Source organism: Pinus tabuliformis, chromosome 7 (genome assembly GCF_031772625.1).
Source record: "Pinus tabuliformis cultivar Carrire ecotype Pingquan chromosome 7, CPIR1, whole genome shotgun sequence".
NCBI lineage: Eukaryota > Viridiplantae > Streptophyta > Pinopsida > Pinales > Pinaceae > Pinus > Pinus tabuliformis.
The window spans coordinates 2038338312-2038344449 of record NC_142293.1 but is presented as its reverse complement, the minus strand read 5'-3'; positions in this window follow the sequence as shown (position 1 = coordinate 2038344449).

The window sequence follows — 6138 nt, the reverse complement described above, 5'->3', positions numbered from 1 at the left end:
CCACCAGGATCCCTTCTCTTTTAAGATTCTCCAGGTTAGTTTGAAGCCCATTGCCATATTTGCCAGCCTGGGAATTCTAATTCCTAGTCCACCATTTTCTATGGGGAGGATGACCTTTTCCCATTTTACTAAACTGAATTTTTTTGTGTCTTGCTTTCCTCCCTTCCAGAGGAAGCTTCTTAAGATCAGCTCCATATGCTTGTGAATGCTTGATGGTGCGAGGGTAATGGCAAATTGGTAGATAGGGAGGGCTGAAAGGATTGCTTTGATGAGGATTGTTCTGCCCGCCAGGTTAAGCCAATACATCCCCCAGCTCTGTAGTTTCCCTCTCAGCTTCTCAATTAGCTTGACCCAAACTTCGTTTTTGATTGTCTCTTTGGCCAGAGGCAGTCCTAAATACATAAAGTGAGACCAGTTTGATTGAGCTGGGATTTCCATGATTATAGAGATCCTTTGGGTTATGTATCTTGGAACATTCCAGGTGTAAATCATGCATTTGTTGTTGTTTAATTTGCCCCCCGAGGCTTGAAGGAAGAGGTCCAGGATGGCCTTGAATCTCCTGGCCATGAGGCTTGAGGCACCGCCGATTAAAAGGGTGTCATCTGCAAATAAGGAGTGATTGATCCCCTTGGCTCCTCGGATGATGTCCACTCCTGTTATTTCCTTTAACTTTCGCTTGTTTTCCAAGTGCAAACTTAAAGTCTCTGCCATGATGATATAGAGGAAGGGGGAAAGAGGACAGCCTTGCCTCAAGCCTCTTGTGCTCTTGAAGGCGCTGCATGGCCTACCGTTGATTAAAGGAGCTGTCCAGTTGTGTGAAACACATTCCATAATCCTGCTGATGAAATGCTCTGATACCCCGAAGTTTGCAAGCACAGTCCTCAGAAATGTGTGGTTTACCCTGTCAAAGGCGTTCGCCATATCCAGCTTGATTATCATACCCTTCTCATTTCTAGCAACGCTGCTGTGTATCGCCTCCTGAACCAGAATTACATTATCTGTTATGTGTCTCTTGGGGAGAAATCCTCCTTGGTTATCCGAGATGAGTGAGGGAAGGATTTTTTTCAGCCTATTTGCCAGAATCTTTGTGATGATTTTGTATGAGACATTGCATAATGAAATAGGTCTGAACCTGTCGAAGGATTGAGGGTTGGGCTCTTTTGGGATTAGCGCTAGATGCGAAGATTTGATACTGCTGCCCATTTTACTTTTTGAGTGGAAATTTCTCACCATTCTTATGTAGTCTTTCTTGATGATGTCCCAGTGTGTTTTGTAGAAGCTCACCGTGAAGCCATCCGGCCCGGGTGCTTTGTCAAGAGGCATACTATTGATTGACCACTCAACCTCCTCTATTGAGATTTCTTTGTCCAGTTCACAGTTTTGGGCTTCTGAGACCTTTCTCTCAATGATGTTGGCGAAATCTGTATTTTCTTGATAGTGGGGATCAGCTGTGAGTAGAGATTGAAAGTGTTTTGAGGCAGCCTCCTTGATTTCCCCTTTATCCGTTAGCTCTTTCCCTTCAAACATTATCCTTTCAATGTTATTTCCAGCTCTCCTTACTTTGAGACAGTTATGGAAGAACGAGGTGTTTTTATCCCCAGAATTGAGCCAGAGACATCTTGACTTTTGTCTTAGCTCTTCCTCTTCTTTACGGTGCTGATTGTACAGTGCTTTATACATCTCACCTTCTTTCCTTTGGTCTTCTTCCGTTTCTTGGACTGCCTCTTTTTCCTGATTCCATTGCTCTAGTTTCATTTGCAGATCGTTTTTTTCCTTCCTTTCCTCCTTCACGTGATTCCTCGCCCAATTTTTTATGGCAACCCTCAGCAATTTGATCTTCGTTTCCCAAACGAAGTGCGGGGAGCCTGTTATCTCTGTTCTCCAGATTTCTTTTATCATGGCTTTGAAATCCTCGCTGGAATCCCAGACTTTGTTGTATTTAAATGGCAGCGGACCCAAGTCTTCCTCTTTGTCTAAATACAGCGCCACGGGTTTGTGATCAGAAATGAATCCCTGAATGATTGTGCTGCGAATCCTCGGAAAGTTGGCAGCTGCTCGCTCCTGTACGAGGATTCTATCAAGTCTTTCTTTGATATTATTCCTGCCTGTCCTTTTATTTGACCATGTATAATGGCCATTTTGGGGAGGAATGTCTATGAAATTGTGAGTTTGTATGATATCCTCCAGTTTTTCTCTATATGGGTCAATGAAAAACTTCCCTCCTAGCTTCTCCTCTGCATTCCTTATTAAGTTTAGGTCTCCTCCTAGAAAGATATTCCTCCCTTGGGTAGTCTCAATATCTGCAGTCAAAGATTCCCAACAAGTAGCTTTGTCTCTGAAGTGTGGGGGGGCATACACGTTATAGATTGTGTATTCCTCCTTCATATCTGTGCTTTGCATATCTATTCTAATCCACCATCTGTTTTGTTTGTTATCTATGAGATTCCAGTTACTTTTGTTCCATATTACTCCTATACCTCCTGAGGCTCCTATTGCACTCATGGCTATTCCTTCGTACTTTCTATTTCTTATCAGGCTGTTTTGGAATTCTTGTTCACTGATTTTGGTCTCCTGGAGTAGGAGGAAGTCTGGTTGTTCTGCTTTAATAAGGTCTCGGACTGCATTTGCTTTCAGGGAGGAGCCCATCCCCCTACAGTTCCAAGAGACCAAAATCATCATTTACCTGATTTATTGTGGATCCCACTTTTCTCCTTCATCTTCTCACCACTTCCTTTGTTCCTATCCAGGTATGTGTCCATTGGTTGCTGAGTCCCTGTAGCCATTTCTTTAGCAGCATTCTCATCTCTTATTTCCTTGTTTGATTTTCTTCCTACTTTTCTTGGTGGATCTATGGCTGCTATGTTTTCCTTTGTTTTATTTCTCGTTAGGATCCTTTCCACTGTTTGAGGTGGGGAGACCTGGAGGGGAGAAGAGGGGGAGGTTCTGGGGCCCTTGGGAGATGGAGGGGGGGATGAGGGTTCCTCTGAAGCTAGGGATTCAAAGGGATTGGAGGATGTGGGGATGGGAGGGCCCGAGCTTGAAGGATGAGTGGAGAGGATTGGGGTTTCAGAGGAGGGCTCTGCTGATTCAGGGGGAGGGTTTGACTTCTTTTTTTTCCTGACTATTTCCCATGCTTCCTCGGGGGTTTCGTTATTGCTGTTATCTTCTGATCTAGATTTAGTGCACCTATTAGCAAAATGACCGTACTCATGACATACGTTACACTTGAAAGGGAGCTGCTCGTAGTCCACCTGCTGAATGTGCGTCCACTGATCCACTTTGAGTTTGATTGCCTCTGGTAAGCCTTTGCCCAAATCCACTTCTACACAAATCTTTGCGCATGCATGCATATTCTCCTTTGGCTCCGATCTGTCCACGTATTTCCCTACTGCGTTTCCAATGGCCCGAACAGATTCATCACCCCAACAGTGAAGCGGAAGATGCGGGAGGCGAACCCAGACAGGAACTGCATTGGGAACGTCCATTTCTGGGTCAAAGTCAGGGGTCCAGCGGTTGAGATAAAGGCCTCTGGTGTCCATGAAATAGGGTCCGTTTCTGAAGATGAGGTTACGGTCCTCCACTGTTTCAAAAAGGAAGGTAAAGAATCCCCTTCCACAAAACCTTATTGCGATTTTTCCCTGGACCATAGCATTCCAGTTTCTTTCTACCCAGCGCTGAATCGTGCGAGGGGAAGGCCATAACCCCGTGAACTGGCCAACCAGGCCGCGTTCAGCCAGGGCCACAGCAGCTCTCCTTGGAAGTGCTGGGGGAAGAGAGACTTCCGGGATTTCATCAAGCTTCTTGACAAACTTTGAGGCTGAAGGCCGAATCCTTTCCGTGATATTCTCTGGGATAAGAGATGCAAAGGCTTTCTCCAGTTCAGCCTGCTCTTGAGAGGGTGGATCCATTGAGCCACGCAGGGGCACTCTAACGACTGGCGAGAAGATCCGGATGAGGAGAGGGCAGGAGGCTCTAAGAAATGGGAAGCAGCGAGAGGCTGCCGACAGCTGCAGAGCTGCCAAACGTGATCAAGATGGTCAGGGCGGGAGGCCCGAAAGAGGGGAGGGCAGGAGGTCTCGGGCGGAGGGGGCCCGCAGCAGGATGCTGCAGCCCAGCAGCAGAGCTGCCAAGCTCGGGCAAGCTCAAAGGAGGTCAGGGCCGCGGCCTGGAGCGGGAGTTCGCCATCGCTGTCCGTTTCAGCTGTGTAAACGACTCTGCTTCCATTTGAGCTGCTATTGCTGCAAAACGCTGAGTTTTCGTGAATGGTTCAATTAATTCACTAATTATTAACTCATAAAGCAACTGAAGAATACATCAGTTAACTCAGTGCATGGACAGTTCAACAGAGACAGGTGTTAGAGGTAAGTGAAAGGGTGAGTTGTGACTATCAGTTGTGCTTGAGATCTTTCACATGCATGGATTGAGTATGCCCATGAGGATTGCGCAGGAACTGATTGATTGGGTAGAGACAGATGCAGATGGAGCGGCAGAGAGAGCGACAGTGTAGGGAATCCCAGGACAGTGCAATGTTTTGCACAGTGCTAGGTGGCACAGAGAGGTGTGCAATGGTGCGAGATGCATGGAGATGTTGTAGTAGTGCAGATGTCAGAGAGGGAGCACTTGTCAGCAGCAGGTAGAGCTTCAGCATCAGAGTATGTTCCTAGCCCAACAGAGTGGTCAGTTGGGAGTGTTTTTGTTCCAAGTGTTGTTGGAGCAAATGGACCGGGAAAATGTGTTGCATGCAGAACATTCCAGAGGTAGGATAGGGGTTGCAGATAATCCATATCTTGTTGAGAGGGAGTGTTGAAAATGCAACAAGATGATGGAGCTTAGTGGAAAGGAGTCGCCTTCACTAAGTGGGCCCGCAAGCTATTTTTGGCGCAAAGTCTATTTTTAGACATATGGATCATGATCCTAATGGAAGGGCCCGTGATGCTAAACTGTGATGACGAGGCAGTAAAGTCTTTTTAGACATTCTATGGTAAGTCGGGCTTGCCGCTCAGAGGATACAGAGTCTATGAGTTGCAGGATGTTGTTTATGGATGATTGGTCATGTTGGGAAAAATAGATGGACTTCTATTTTTGGTTCAGAGCGGAGTGATCAGAGTCTATTTTTAGACTTCTAGGCTAAAAATAGAAACAGTCAAATATTATTAGCCCTTAGTAATATTTGGACTCTAAACATTATCTTATTCTCTTGGAGCACTTCAGTTTGAGCTACAGATGTGGCACATGCAGCTGACAGAAGGAATCACGTGGTTTCTTATGTGTTAGTTGACCAAGTCTACAAAATACAATGGAAAGAAAACCATCATGACCAAAACCATGTGTGAAATCCATGCACAAAACCATAGGTAGGTCCGCCCACCTAATATAGGTTCCAAAAAAAAGTCCTGGGGCGCTGCACCTGACGCAACGTACAGGGTAAGCTACTTCCCCCCCGTGACCCCCCCATGCATGGGGTAGTCGTGGAAAGAATATAACACACACCCAACATTCTCCCACTTGTTGTTTTCTTTCCACATGGGGCCGCAGGAGAGCTTAGTCATTGATCTAGCGCCTGCAACACCCATTGTTTCTTTACACGAAGAGAAATTCTCAATGCTCACAGAATTTGTTAATGCATCTGAAATATTCTTCAAAGTGTCCACCTTTACCAGCAACACCTTTTTGTCCTCAACCATGTCCATCACAAAGTGATACTGAACATCAATTGGCTTTGTCTTTGAATGATAAGCAAAGTTCTTTGCCAATAAAATTTCACTTTGACTGTCACAGTCTATCCTTATAGCTCCTTGTACTAACCCCATACTTGAACACAATCTATACAACCAAACTGCTCCCTTACTTACTGAGTGGCTGCCATGTATTCTGCCTCTGTAGTTGAAAGCGCCACTACAGACTGTCTTTTACTCATCCAACTGAATGCACCTCCAAATAGGTTAAACACATACCCACTTGTATATCTTTTTTGATCTAGATCTCCAACCCAGTCTGCATCAACAAAGCCATGGGTCTCCAAAATTATGTCCAATCCTGGTCTTCATTGGTAGCACAAACTATAATCACTAGTGCCACGCAAATACCTGAAAACCCTCTTCACTGTTGTTTGATGCTCCTTCCCTGGTTTTTACATAA